Source organism: Peromyscus leucopus, unplaced genomic scaffold (genome assembly GCF_004664715.2).
Source record: "Peromyscus leucopus breed LL Stock unplaced genomic scaffold, UCI_PerLeu_2.1 scaffold_66, whole genome shotgun sequence".
NCBI lineage: Eukaryota > Metazoa > Chordata > Mammalia > Rodentia > Cricetidae > Peromyscus > Peromyscus leucopus.
This window is the reverse complement of record NW_023505574.1, coordinates 79993-95993: the sequence shown is the minus strand read 5'-3', so window position 1 is coordinate 95993 and position 16001 is coordinate 79993. Positions and strand designations below refer to the sequence as shown.

Sequence of the window (16001 nt, the reverse complement as noted above, 5' to 3'; positions counted from 1 at the left end):
AGGATTGTATTGTGGATAAACCATTTAAATGAAAGTGGTATCCCACTTATTTTGCCATTCTTAATATCCACTTGTGTTTTATTTATGCACCTATTTCCCTCTATTCATTTAAGTAATGGAAAGTAGTATCTGTCTGTGCATAGAGGATACTTAAGACAGCGTTAACAATGCACTTGTTGAGTAATAGATATTGTTCTTTATAGAGACTATCCATGTAACATAACATTTAAATCTCAACATGGGGCTGGGAAGATGGATGGATTCATGAGTAAAGTGCTTGCAGTACAAGCTTGAGGATCTGAGTTCAATAGCCAGAACCCATATAAAAAGTCAGGCATGTGGAAGGCACTTGTAATCCCAGCATGGGAGGGAAGCAGAAACAGGAGGATTCTGGGAACCTGCTGGCCAACCATTGTAGCCAAATCACTGAAATCCAGGTTCAGAGAGAAACTCTGACTAAAACAAAACAAAAAGACAAAAAAACAGTGCCTGGTCTCACTGCAACAGGGCTGGTTGATATCCATGGGAAGCCTGCCATTTTCTGAAGAGAACTGGAAGGGGAGTGGATAGAAGTGGGGGAAGGAGGGAGGAGGAACTTTGGGATGTAAAAAAACAATAAATAAACAAGAAAACAACAACAAAACTGGAGAGCTAGCAACCTACCAACTGAGGATGTCACCTGGTATGAACCTCTAGCCGCGCGCACGTGCGCGCATGCATGCATGCACACGCGCGCGCGCACGCACTCGCGCGCGCGCGCACACACACACACACACACACACACACAACTACCTACACACATCTTTAGAGGCAAAAAAGAAAAAAAGACACCACCAACAATGAAAAACAGGCTTGATTCTTAAGCATTTATTCATCTTATCTTAGGTGTATGTGTGAGCACCTGAGTATATGTCCATGTACCACACAATTGCAGATACATGCAGAGGCCAGAGAGGGGGTCAGACCCTTGGAATAGAGTTCTAGGTGGTTGTGAGTTACCCAGTGTGGGGTGCTAGGAACTTAGCCTGGGTGTCTGAAAGAGCAATATGCGTTGTAAACTGTTGAGCCATCTCTCTAGCCCCTGCCCTCACAAAGATTAAATAAGCATAATTGAACAGGTGATGATGGATTAACTAAGCGTGGCGGTTCTACTGTAATCCTAGTACTTAGGAGAGTTGTGAGTTGGAGGACATCTTGGGCTATACAGCCAGACTCTGCACAGAAAACAGCTAAGAACGGGTGAGAATGGCAGAATGGGGTAGACTTGGAGAGTAGATCTGAGTTTGAGTGATTTCTTAATCTGACTATAATCCCAGTGTAGGTCAGTGCCCGCCCTGGCATGTTGCTGTGTGCCAGGGTAAGGAAGCTATCCATGTTATATGTAAGTTTGTGCATGCATCTCATACATGCCCGATGCCAATTCAGAAGTGGTGTCTAGCATTATTGGAATTATCTAGGAAGTGCTCGGTAAAGATTTGTATTTTGGAAAGATGATAGAATAACAAAACATTTTATTAATGCACATGCTTTTATTTCTCTTTGAATTGTTGAGTTTCATAATGACATTTTTCCTTCAAATACACCATACCATGTCCTATGACTATTTCCCTGTCTTTTCCCACTAGTCCCTTCTTCCCAGATATACTTGAATATTTTGTCATAAACATATACACACATGTATATATGTATATGCACATATATTCCATCTAATTTCATTCTTATGAAAGCAAACTCAGTGGCAATTTCTAGTCTTTTTTCTTTTTACCGATGAGAGTTTACATGACAAGACAGAAGTCTTCATTGCTTCTTTGTTACAGCATGTCTTCCACAAGGCACTTTGGCCCTACAGTGAGTGTCGCCTCAAATTGTAGACAATAGAGGCACCACCTGAGCTAGGGCTGTTCTAATCTTGGTACTTTCCTTTCTGGTTTTTCAGTGAAAAGCTTTTTCCATTGTTGTTGTTGTTATTATTATTATTATTTTATTTAGTTATCTGAGATAGGATCTCATTTGTCCAAGCAGATCTTGAAATTCGATATGTTGCTCAGGACTTTGAATTCCTGATTCTCCTGCCTCCATTTCCCAAGTACTGAGATTTCAGGTGCATGCCACACACCAGCTAGAATCTTTTAATGTACGTAAATCCCTCCCATGTATGAACTAAAATATAAAGTGCACATGTCTAGTAAACATACACAGAAATATTTATCATCCGATTTAGTTACTCCAAATTCCCATACAGCTCATTCATTCAACTGCATACTAAGAAATTGTCTACAAGAGCGGTTCATCTCAGGATTTTTTTAAGTGCTAGTTGGGGCTTGAGAGAGAGTTGGCTTGCTGCTCTTTCAGAGGCTCAGACTAGAATTCCAGCACTCAAGTTGATGTGACTCACAGCCACCTGTAACTCCAGCTACCAGGGAATGGTACCCTCTTCTGGCCTCTACACACACACACACACACACACACACACACACACACACACACCACACACACACTAAAACAAATATTAAAAATAAATAAAAGTGACAATGCTTAAAACCAACGCAGTAACTTTAAAACCCTATTTTGTGTAATCCCTTAAGTCAATGAAATAGTTTCAATTGTTTCCCTAGAGAAAGCAGAATTTGAATTATTTTTATTGGGAAAGAATAGTAACTCATTTTTGCAAACAGTAGAAAGTAATATTAGAATAAAATGTTACAAAGTTGAAATGCAGTGTATAGAGATACACAACTTTATATAGGTTTTAAAATAAAATTAAATATATTTTTCTATAAAAGCATCATTCTGATAACTGAGCTGAGAATACTAAACAGCTTAGAATTAGAATGCCTGAGGGGAGTAAGAACTAATTTAAGGCTTATGTGGTGTGTTTTAGTATTTCAGCAAGGCAAGGTGTCTCTTTCTCCATATATACACAGCAAACCTGTTTCAACTCGGGCACATTTCCTTACACCATGTCCTACTTCCTTTCCTTCCTTTCTCCTTCTTTCTGCTCTGCTCACCTCTCCTCCCCACCATCTCCTTCTTGAGACATGGTCTGGCCTCAACTCCCAGCAATCACCTGCTCTTGGCAACTTACAGCATTTCTGGAGAGGGCAGTGACGCTCATCTCCATTGGTTATAGAATCCAGAAATACTTTGTTAGGGACTGGGGTGATGGCTCAACAATGCAAGTGTGGGGACTTCAATTCAAACCCCAGAGTCCTTGTAGAAAAGCGGGTGTGGTAATATGCATTTATAAATGGAGCACTGTGAAGGCAGAGACAGGAGGATCCTGGTCTTAATGGCCAGCTGGTCTAGCTAATTGAGTTCTAGACAAAGTGAGAGACCTTTTCAAAAATGAGATGAACAGCACCTGAGGTCTCTGGTTTCCACCCTCAAGTGCACGTGTTTACAACCCCTTGCTTTCATTCACACCTATCCACATACACATGCATGCACACATAGTATTTTTTTCAGGAAATCTTTGTTAAAATTTTGATAATCTAATGATGTACAGTAGAAACAAATTCTTATATTTGACCTGACTCTACTCAACAATGGTTTTCCCCTTTTTCTTATCTCCTCCTAGAAGAGACAGGAGAAGTCACTGTCTTTAAAAGTTATTTATGGGCTGGGAATAATGGCTCATTGGCAGAATGCTTGTCTAGCATGCATGAAGTCTACGTTTGAGCCTCAGCACACATAGTATCAGACATGGTGGTGCAACATCCTAGTCCTGAGGATGTGGACAGGAGAATTGGGAGGCCATTCTTAGTTACACTGTCAGTTCAAGGAAGACTGGGATACATGAGTGCTATCTAAAACTGATTATGTTTTTATATTTATGATTATGAATTGCCTCTACTTTGTCATCCTCAGCTGTTCTCTGAATTGATTTTTAAAGATCTTGTAGATTGAAATGCCCAGCTCAGATTTTGTGAAAAGTGAAGGATGCCCATTCAGTGAGGATCAGAATGTTTATGCAGAAATCACCTGTGACCCTGTATTCAGCAGGCATTCCCCACCCCAAGGATGCAATGTATATGTATGAGAATTGGAAAGTATCTCTCTGCTAAGATATATACTTGTCACATAATGCCTTTCAGAAGGATGTGACAAATTACTTGTTTGTATGTTAATACACTTTGCTAAGGTTTAGGTACTTCATGTGAAGACACTAGTATGAAGGTAGATTATAGATCTGCTTAACCCTGGAATAGATTATTAATGGATCTTGGATATGCTGGTTGCCATCAGGCGTTTCCACTGCAGAAGGCACTGTTCCATGCGTACTGTAAAGAATTTCTTTTTGATACCTGGGGGTCTTGGTTACATGGGCTCCGATTGGCAACATTTAACAACCCCCTCTTATGTTAGCCAGTGTTTTTATGCCTGGTGGAGGGAATAATAATCTATAGCGCACTGCAGCTGTGTGTGGTTGCTGGGAGAGTGGATTAGCTATGCCTGTTTTGATTTTGAATGAATACACCCCTGGAAGCCATGTGGCTGAAATAGTCTCTTAGGTGGTAAGCTATCAATTGCGATGGAACTGGTGGCTCGCTGTATAAATGCCGAGAGTCTTCAGGGTCAGGTTCCTTTCCTAATAATGCACACACAGAGAGAAGCAGAATCCCAAGTTTGCCTGTTTGGTTCTTGTTTTCATTCTTCTTCTCTCTTCACCACCCTTTCTTCTCGGCTCTTTTGAAAGAGGGGAGGCACGTAAGGGCATGTAACCTGCTTCTCACTGTTTTATCTTTCAGGAAAAGCTGACGGATTAGATGATAGAAATTACAACTTCGGGAAGATGAGAATCAGGGGAATTGGCTGACCCTGGATTTTGTGCTCATTGCACTGCTTCCAGGTGCAGAATTTGCCAGAAGTCTTTGTGTAGTGTTCCCTCCCTCCCTCCTCCCTCCTCCCTCCTCCCTCCGCTCATCCTCCTCCTTCTTCTTCCTCTCTCTCTCTCTCTCTCTCTCTCTCTCTCTCTCTCTGATTTTCTCTAGTGGAAATGCTTAGTGGGTGGTTTGAAGATGTTTGCAGGCAGTTTATGTTTAGGCTTCTAAGCAAGAAAGGGGCATATGGTTTCTGTCTGCTTCCTAGAGTTTAAGATTCCAGGATAAAAATTCCAAGGTGTCAGGGACAGGTTGGCTCTGCCAGGTAGTAAAATGAGATAGCCTGGATCTCAGCAAATTAATTCCCAGGTCTGTCTGTGAATCAGTGAGCCTTCTTTGTGAACTGAGCTTGTATGTCTGCAGGTCTGTAATCATGTCTACAAGAAGAAAATCATTGAGGATGAAATCTTTCTCAAGGAGGTATATGTCTACTAAAGAAGAGAGACTTGAAAAAAGATAAAAATTAATAGCTAGCATAGATCAAATTCCTACAGTGCCAATTGTAATGAAAAATAATTCTGGGGCTAGGAACAGCTCCGTGTTGAATCACTTGCCACCCAAATGTGAAGACTGAAGTTCAGATCCCCCCAAACACACATGAAAGCTGGGTGAGTGTGACGGCCTACTTGCAATTCCAGCATCAGAGGGTGGAGTGAAATTCCCAGAACTAGCTGACTAGTGAGACTAATGGTATTTATTGGTGAGCTTTGGCTTTGACTGAGAGACCTGCCTCAATAAATAAGACAATGGAACAGTGATTCCCTGACATCCACTTCAGGCTCCACATTCATACACAGTTTGCACACATGCCCCCACATGTGCAAAATGCTTATGCATCTATGGTATGTGCACATGTACACATGAAAATGGAAACAAAATTCTGCTAGTAAGTTTCCACTGATTTTTACAGAGAGATGGAGGAAGGACATGGATTTATTGCTTAAACAAAGAGCAATGGAGGGAGGCTATTAATAAGTATCTTACTGATGATAGCAATTTAATCAAGAAAATCAGGAATATATTTATGTATGAGAAAGTTCTAATTTCCAGAGGGTTTGAAGGGTCAGAACTCATTTATTTTTATTAAGGGAGAAAAGTGCAGAAATTACACTTGTCTTTATTTCTCATTTTCTTTTTCACAAAGGAAATATGGTTTTTATTTCTTTTTCCTTATTGCACCTGTCTTCTTGGCTTCTTGCAGGTTTATATTGCTGATTTTTACTTATTTTCTTTGTTATATTGTTCTCTCTGTTCTTAAAGCCAGACAGCGATTTTATGATTCCTTCTGTTGAATTTAGGAATTCAACAGAATAGTCAATGTTCTAGGAATGAGATGAACTAGTTATTAGAGCATTTATCAGTAAATACAGACTTCTGGCTCCGAGGAGACAGCTCAGTCAGTAGCACTTGCCTTGCAGTCATGAAGATATGAGTCTGATCTATAGCACCTATATAAAAAGCTTGGTACAGTGGTGCAAATTTGAAATCTCAGAGCCAGAGAGTTAGAGGCAGGTGGACTCCTGGAGCTTACTGGCCAGGTAGCTTAGCCCAATCCATGAGTTCTATATGCAGTGAGAGACCCTGCCTTAAACAATTAAGTGGAAGCCAGGCATGGTGGCAAATGCCTTGAATCCCAACACTTGGGAGGCAGAGGCAGGTGGATCTATGAGTTTGAGGCCAGCCTGGTCTACAGAGCAAGTTCCAGGACAGTCAGGGGTACACAGAGAAACCCTTTCTTGAGAAACCAAAACAAACAAGCAAAGTACAGACTTCTTTTTCTTTTTTTTAAGTTTTCACTCATGTTTGCTTGCATATTATCATTTACTTAGAGTGGAAACTTTTATATTTAAATGGGTTTGATTACTTTTTTAAAAAATTAAGAGTGCTTTTAGGGCTGAAGAGATGGATTAGCTATTAAGAGTTTGGTTCCCAGCACTCAAGTCAGGGGTGACAATCACCTGCAACTCCAGCTCCAGGCATTCCCACCTCTCTTCTGGCCTCCTGGGGTCCAAGTACTTGAGTGCTCATATGCCAACACAGACACACAAATAAAAAATAAACCCTAAAAAAAAAAAAGCTTTTGTCTGGCAGTAGTAGGAAAATAAAATGCAATGTTTTGACTTTTAAGTCCAAATCATTTTATTGTAAAATTGTTACAGATTGTATATCATTTCCTTTAAAACATGCATCCTCCCCATTCTTGTTGTTTTACTGAAACATCCTTGTCTTTTCTGAATTATGCAGGTTTTAACTAATGTATGTTTGCTTTATCCTTTCTCAATATCACTGTGCCTGTTAGAACTTGCACAGTAATGGTTTTAGAAAGTGATGCTTTGTCTGTCATGTAGCAGATTGGATGACGTAGCCCTGACTGTCCTGGAGCTCAGTTTGTAAATTACAGGCTAATGCTTGTAATCCCAGCACTTGGAAAACTGAGACAGGCTGGTCTCAAACTCAGAGATCTGCCTGCCTCTGCCTCCCAAGTGCTGGATTAAAGGTGTGCACCACCACACCTGATTGACAGAAAGTTTATTGATGGCATTTGCTGAAAGAGTCCATAGACGTTTAAGAGACTGGTAATTCGGACAGTGAAACCTCTCCAAAGTCTGACAGTAAGAAATGATGGATGAAACCTAGGTCCACACCAAGAGCTAGCCATGTCTTCCTTCATTGTCCCTCTTCCACATTTCCTGTCTATTTTCTTTTCAAAAATAGGCTTGTCCTTAGAGTAGCCATGCCAAGCAGCTCTCTTGGAGAGCATGGAGGTGTTCTACATCTGGGCTATCCAATATGGTGGCCACCAGTCACTGTGGCAGCTGAGCACCTCACATATGGGCCACACAATTAAAGACCTGAAATTTTAAGTTCCCTTCATTTAAATTTTATATTGAACTACCATATTATATACTATCGACTTGTTGCTCTGTGCCTCTGACTGCTTCAAAAATATGTGTCCCTAAACATGAAAAAAAGAAAAAAAAGGCTAATGCCAGTAATCCTAGCACTTAGGAGACAGACAGGACAATTGTCTTGAGTTTAAGGGCAGCTTGGGCTACAGAGTGAGACCCTGTTTCAACAAAGGAAAGAAAAACAGGAGGAGGAGGAAAATGGTTCTTCTCAGACTCAGTTTTCAAAACAAAGAACACAACAAAGAAGACTAATAGGCAATTATTACAACTCACAAATTTTTATGCTTCATATTTGTGTAGTTTAATAATTTGATCTCAGTTTAATAATCTAACCTTAAAAGTTATCCTCAAGTCTAAGCAGGATCTTAAGAATATTTTCATTCAAAGGAATGTACATTCTGCTTGACATACAAGATTACATGTTATTTGAGATAAAAAGGATTACGATCACATTATTATGCTACAATCATAGACCGACATAGTTTGACATCACTGCTATTTATTGCACATAAAAACATCTTCTGTTTAGATCACCTCCCATTAGCTATTCTGTATGTGACTTTTAGAATTTGTTAGCTCAGCAGTTTGGTGAGCCTTAAATACAAGCCGCTGCCATTTAGTAGTCCCCACCCCCACCCCCTTCATAAGGAACAACCCCCCCCTTCTTTCTTAAGACCCAATTCTTTGCCAAGCATTGTTGATCTTGCCAATTATTTTCAGCCTTTATTCTATAAAAACATAACTTCTTACATTGCAAAGAGACACAGAAGCACTGAGTTTGGCGTTTTAGTATTTTAAATGCAGCTCTAACAGAAACACTTTGTTTGTCACGAATGATGCAGCCTCGTTCTGCTGGGAAGAAAACCTCAAGCTGTCAAAACTTAGGATCTGTTCTCATCCTCTGAATGGATGTGCGGCTCACAGGATGTCACCAAGTTAACCTCTTTCTCTTACAAGATCAATTCAGCTGCCAAACAGTATACAGACTTGGGGGATGGGGAGAAATGATCAGAGGAAAATCCGGGGGGCAGCCGGGCCAGCAAAGGAGTGCATAAAGGAACAACCTACTTGTTGTGGTAACTGCTCTTCCCAGAGGGAAACACTGAACCCCAGGGGCTACTTCAGTATCTTTGCTATTGAAACCCGTATTGCAGTCCCCTGGCAACAAATGGATGGCAGCTCTGCTGAAAACAGCACACATGTTGGGCCGGTGGGGCTCATAAAGGGCTGGATTGTCAGTGGTCTGAACACCTCAGCAATAATCGCAGCTGCACTCCGAGATTTTAGGGGTCTTTGTTCACCAGGAAGGGGTTGAGAACAACCGCCCCTCTGCCTGGGCGTAAATCTCCATGCGGTCTGCGTTTCCCTCAGACTTTTTGTTTTATTTGAATCTTTTTGGGGGAATCAACAGTTTCTATTGTCTGTTGCATTTTTCTTTAAATCTTTCGGTGGAGAAACTTTAAGGATTAAAGCACTGAGATTATGTCCTCTGGACTCCTGTGTCATCGTGTGCATTTTAAATAGCTTTTATGTCCCTGTTAATGTCACATCCTTTTATCCCTATTAAGTACCTTAATGTAAAGGAAAACTTCTTGAAATCTATTTTGTGTATGTAACAAGTATAGATATACATAAAATAAAGAAAAAATTCAAGAAGCCCTATAAAGACATAATAGAGAAGTATCATATATCTGATATATCGATATAATTATTTTGTGTTAGATATAATAATGTTGTTTATTCTGGGGAAAATTGGGAGAAATAAAGTAGTATCTTGGGCTGAGGGATGTATCTCAGTGGCAGAGGCCTCACAGAGTTCTTGCAAAGTCCAAGTTCAATTCTCAGCACCACCAAGAACACAAGAAAACAACAGTTACCTTATGATGTGATCAGAAGATTTCTGTTATTCAAAGCAGCTCTCAAAACACAGCATCTGAAAATGATCTAGTTTCTTCATTTTATATATTTAGTTTGTTTGATTTTTTTTAACAGTCTTTGTCAGAAAATGTCGCTCTCACCCCTCATCAAAGAAGCTGTCTATGCAGTAGACAGAGACCATTGCAGAAAGACACAGCTGGTCAAGATGCAAAGAACAACTGTGTGTGTGTGTGGGCAACCCCAGTTGATAAATCTACAGCAGAGCCTCTGAGGCCCAGGGAACGTCACTGAAGGTGGGCAGAAAGATTATGACAGCCAGAGGGCCAGGACATCTGCTGCAGGACAGTGTCTCCTACATATGAGAGAGAAGTTGCACCCAGGAAGTTTCTAAACAAGACCCGAATAATGACAGCATTGATTGACATGCCATTGTGGGTGGGAGGAATCCCTCAAGGCCACACCCCTAGATGAAGACTATAGGTGATTAATGACTACAGAGAGAGGGGGAGCAGTCTGCTCCAGGGATGAGCCCTTAGTAGGTCATCCAATCTCAATCAGTCAGCCCTAAACACATATACATATGAGCAACACCAAGTGGACTTAGCAGGTTGTATTGATAAATTTATATGTATACATTGTGTGTGTGTTTAATTATTTAAAACAATAATTAGAGAATAAAAAATAATTTGAGAGGGAGTGGGGCGAGAGACATGAAAGAAGTTGGAGGAGGAAGGGAAGGGAAATGATGTAAATACAGTACATATTTATGAAATTCTCAAAATAAATAAAAGGTTTTTTTTTTTTAATATCCAAAGGACAATCTCATTCATCATTCCTGTTTAAATCCAACTTGGTTTTGCTGTTGTTGTTGGTTATTTTGTTGTTTCTTGAGACAAGGTCTCTCACTGGCTTGGAACTTGCCAGGTAGGCTAGGTTGGCTGGTTAGCTAGTCACAGGATCCACCTGATTCTGCCTTCCTAATAGTAGAAGCCCACTAACACGCCTGGTTTTTTAAAGATTAATGGTGTTATTATTACTACATATGTTTGTGCATGATACATATGTTCGGGTACAGATGTGGAAGTCAGAGGACTTTTACATGGTTTCTGGGATTGAGCACAGGCCCTCCTGTTTGCAGGCAACTCTTTACTGACTGAGTCCCATGCCCACCTCCACCCCAACTATCTGATTTTATTTATTACAGGAAGCAGCAACAGCTTAGTTTCTTCACACCATTCAGCAGTCTTGAGAATGGATCAGTATTCTTTCCTATCATGGCTGATATGTTGTTATTGTTTTGGTTCTTGTCTGTTCATTTCTTGGAGATGGGTCTCACTATATAGCCGTGGCTGACTTGAAACACATGATCCTGTCTAAGCCTCCAAGTGGTGAATTACAGGCATGTAATTACCACCTCCCCTGGTTTACATCTGACTTATTTTTTATAAAAAGAATGAATGAATTATATTGATAAAATTGTGTTATTGGAAATTTGTTGTAATGAAGATGAGATCTATCAAAGGAAATAGTATTTAAATGAAAATACTCAAAGTTTTGCAAAAAAAAAAAAAAAAAAATTGAAGCCATTAGCTTACTCCAGATGTCAGGAACTATATGGAAGTGTCTAGAAGCCCTGACTACTGGAAGAGGAGCTGCGTGTGAGAGCATGGGACCTGGCTTGAGCTCAGAACAGTGGCTCCAATCCAAAGCCACTGGCAGGGCTAGACACAGAAGGAACCGTTTCCCACGAAGGGTCAGAGCTTCTTGTGGCTTCTCGCCCATTAAACTAACTCACAGATAAAGTAGGATTAGATGTATCATGGGTTTCTGTGCATAGCGAAGAGTTTGGGTATGTAGTTCCTAGAGACAATATAGATTTGCACCAGTGCCTGTTTTTATTGATGATCAATTCAAACACCATAGTTCTCCGAGTTAAATTCTTTCTCTTAGTAACAACAAGCTAACACTTAAATTTTTTACATTTACTTATTTAATGCACGTGTGTGTGTGTGTGTGTGTGTGTGTGTGTGTGTGCATGGCATGGCTCATGTGTGGAGGTCAAAGGACAGCTGGTAGGAGTTGGTTCTCTCCTCTACTATGTGAGTTTCCAGGGATTGAACACAGTTCTTCAGGCTTGGCAGCAGGTGCTCTTACCCAATTAGACATCTCCCTGGCCACAGAGCAACATTTATTTCAGTGAGCACAGTATCTTAAGGCTCACGGTGCTCACCAAGTAGATGTTATCATCTGTTTTTACATAGAACATCTAAGTGGACTTCCAAGACCACATATATCAGCTAGTTTCTCTGAGTCCAAGGTATGCCTCTCTGTTTGTATCACTACATTTTATCTCCAGAAACTCTAGCTTTGATAGATAGAAGAGGGGCTGGGTCGAGGAACCCTCCTCCACTCAGATCACCTTTAGTTTCATAAAACATGCATGCATGCCCTAACACACTTAAGCACATAAATAATGAGAAGTTAAGAAGGTGCTTGCTGGCATACAGATTATGGACTATCTCTATTGTTTTCACTTTGCCTCTTTTGCGGGGCCCCCCCCCGCTTGTAAGCCAGGAAAGAGTCATGGGAAATTAAATGAGTTGATAAATGATAAGAGACTTGCTTGAAGTAAAGCTGATTGGACAAAGGGTAGACTGTGTGACACACCTTGGCTCCCAACGCCACCAGGTGTTGGAGAGGCAGAAAGATGGAGGCCAGAAGAGGGTTGTTGTTTGTTCTTTTGTTTCTTTTGTTTGTTTGCTTGCTTGTTTTGGTTTGGTTTGATTTTTTAAAAATTTCATTTGAGGGGGCTGCTGCAGTGGGGAGGGGAGGATATGAAGTGAGCAGAATTGGGGTGCATGATGTGAAATTCCAAAGATTCAATAAAGAAATTGTTAAAAAAAATTTAAAAAAGGAAAAGACTTGCTTGAGGAAAGGCATATGAAATGAATCAGGTTTGATAGAATTGTGTAGTTTTAAAGAATATGTACAAGGTATTACATATCCCTGTGGCATTTTGAAATAGGGCATGTTTTAGTCATTTTCCCTTCCATTACCACCCCCCCACTTCTGTAGCCTCACCCCAGACACTTCTCCTTCTATGCTTCACGTGTCGCTTTGCCCACGCGTCCTTCCTCGTCACTTACTATCACCCTCTCTCGGTCCTCTTTACAGGCTAGGGTCTTCTCCTGGCAAATACCCAGAAGTCTCCATTTTCCTGCCACAGAGACACTTTGCACGTCCATGCATACTGCTGCTCTATTCACAAGGGGATGGAGCCAACCTAGAAGTCCTTCAAGAGATGAATGCATAATGAAGAAGTGCTATCTACACAATAGTACTTATTCAGCAGTAAAGAAAAATGACATCTGCAGGAAACCGGATGGATGCAGAGTTTTAATGCACTCACTGTTATTAGTCTACTTTATTCTGTAATAAAATCCCATATCCTGAGTCGCTCAAACAAGGAAATCTATTTTCTCGTAGTTTGAGAGCCAAGACGCCAGATGATGCACCGGTTTCCCATAAGCTTTCTTCTGGTTTCCTGTCTTGCTTGCTGTGTTTTCACATGATGGGGTGAGGAAAGGCAGAAGAAGCCCACTAGCATCCCTCCTGCATAGACAAGAAGCCCACTGTTACGAAGGCTGTATGTCTAATGGACTTATGTAGGGGCACCCAGTTACACATAAATTTAGGGACTTCAGAATCCATTTGTGTGTATGTGTGTGGGAACGCTTTTTTACTTTTTTTTTTTTTTTCTGAAGTGTAGTCTCATTAAATTTGCCCAGGCTGCCCCTGAACTCCCTCTGTAGCCCAGGCAGCCTTGAACTTCCTTACATCCGACCTTAGCCTCTTGAGTAGCCTGGGTTGTGCATGGAATAGATTTTGGTTTTGTTTTTCTGTGAGGATATGTGTTTGCAAATGTAGATGTGTTTAAACCAACACACTTTGTTTTCTAAATGTTTCCTCTATTTGATTAAAAGCTCTGTTTTCTCCCCAAAGGAGAATTCTGAACTTACCCATTATCCATTGTGTTAAAAGTCACAAGTTTCAGGGATAATGGGTGATCCTTCTGATAGTAATTTAGCATTCTGTATTGAATTCCTAACAGGAAGCTGCCGCACCCACAAGTTGGATTTTGTATGCATTGTGAGTATGTTTCCATATTTTTGTTTAGCTGTTTAAAGGCAGCATTCGACAAAAACAAACTGGCTTTGTTTTTTCTCCTGGATCATTTTTCTCTATTTTCTTTTCAGTATGGAAAATTTCAAACATAAAAGCTACGGAAGGGGCTGGAAAGATTCATTGCCATGTTCTTCATCCAGCTTTAGCAATTACTAACACATGGCTAGCCTGATGCGTTCATATGTTCTTGGTTCCACTGGTTGGTTCTGCCTTGTAGTTCCTGAAAATACTCTTTTTTTGTTGTTGTTGTTGCTGTTGTATATTTAACATTTCACCCTGTTTTATTTATTTATTTTATGACTATGAGTGTTTTGCCTGAAAGTATGTATGTGTGCCTGGTGCCTGTGGAGGCCAGAAATGGGCATCCTATTCCCTACACTAGAATTAGGGATGGATACTTGTGAGCCATCGTCTGGGTTCTAGAAAGCAAACTTGGGCGCTCTGAAAACAGTAAGTGATCATAACAATCTCTCCAGCCTCACGTGTGTGTGTGTGTGTGTGTGTGTGTGTGTGTGTGTGTGTGTGTGTGCAACACTAGAAATTGTTCTTAATTGCTAAATTTATTTACAGGGGCTCTTGATTTTTCCCAGCTTTGTCTTCTTGGACAACTTGTTCATGGGCTTCATGGTGAATATCTGGACAGATATCTGAGTATTCAAATGCTTGTCAGAAACAAAACAATTTGACATTTGGGCCAAGTGGATTGTGAACAGGTTAAACCAGTTTGGCTGACATAGGAAATGAGACTAAAAATAATTCATACTCCAGGTTCAGTGAAGGTTGAATGAACTAGTTTGCATTTCTTAAGCAACAAGTCGTGACTTTCTATTCTTTCCCTGTATGGGTAGAACCTTGAGTAGAATCAAAAAAGTACTGACCGTGGGAGGAAGGTCAGCTTCCCTAATTTTACTAAACTCTCATTTTCTTGTTCTTTCAAGGGTCAGGTCTGGAGATGTTGAAAATAGATACTATACACCAGCAAGTTATTTCTTTTTAATTTTTGTATTTTGCTTTAACTTGTTATTTTGAGACAGAATGTTACTCTGTAGCTCAGGTTGGCCTTGAAATCTGCCTTCAACTTTCTGCCACATACATCTCAGCACTGGTATTCTAGGTCCATGCCCTACCACATGGCTGGCTAGTGCACTTTCAACAATGGGTTGATTAATCACTAAGTGACGCAGTTGTCACAGTGCCCGAAGGTGTTTTGTAGGTTGCTGGGAAAGACATCAGCAATCTCACCCAGCTATGAATCTACAGACTGTTAATACTCTGATCCTGCCCCCTGGCGCTGCCCTGCGTGTAAAAGGAAAAAAACTCTGCCGCTTCTCTCTCTTCCGCTTTTTCGACGTCCGCACCCTCGAACCCCCCCCCCCCCTCTTCCTCTCTCTCCCTCTTTCTGTCTTTTCCTGTCTTTCTCTTTATCCCTCAAAACCATTCCTCGAGGATGCAGCCTCTGGGTAGTGAATGTCCACCCAACGCCCTGCCGCCATACCCACATGGAGTGGGTTGCCCACCAGCCGGCTGCTGCATCTGCCAGCATGGTTCCTTGCACTCACGGGATATCCTGGGCGGGCGGGGGATGGGGGAGCTCACCCACGTAATAATTCATAACACAAATGACAATACCAACCCACAAGGCAAGATGCACCCACTGGTAACCAACCACTCTGCTTGGATTTGAGGCCTGCTCTCAGAATGGAATTCATTCCTGGTATTGTCAACCCAGTCAAAACCCATGACTGAGGAGGTCTTACGGGCTGGGGGAAACATAACAGTTGTTAAGTTCAAGAGGTGTGACACTAAACTGCTTTCTAAACATTTGTGTTCATACACATGGACAAATGGTACACCCATCCTAACCCAGAGAAGGCTCCTTTTGCAGTGAGCTGTGGTGAATACAGACTCAGGAGTGTCAGGGCGCTGAGGATAAGTGAGAGCGGAGTGGTAAGCCCTAAACAAGACCATCCAGCTAAGGCTCAGGAAACACGGAAGAAGGGTGGGCAGAACAAAGGTTCTGTGTAAGTGCGGAAGATAGGGAGAAAGAACTCACAGAAGTTATGGTTTGCCGGCCTTGGCCAGCACAAGACTGGGTCTGACATCAGTCATGCATGGATTGGGGAAGGGACTCATGGGGACAAATGTCACC

The 16001-nt window shown here is 41.2% G+C and overlaps 1 pseudogene; it reads right to left on the bottom strand.

Annotated features, from left to right (window-relative positions):
* LOC119087261 overlaps window positions 1-16001 on the bottom strand; it is a 141707-nt pseudogene that overhangs the window by 101865 nt on the left and 23841 nt on the right.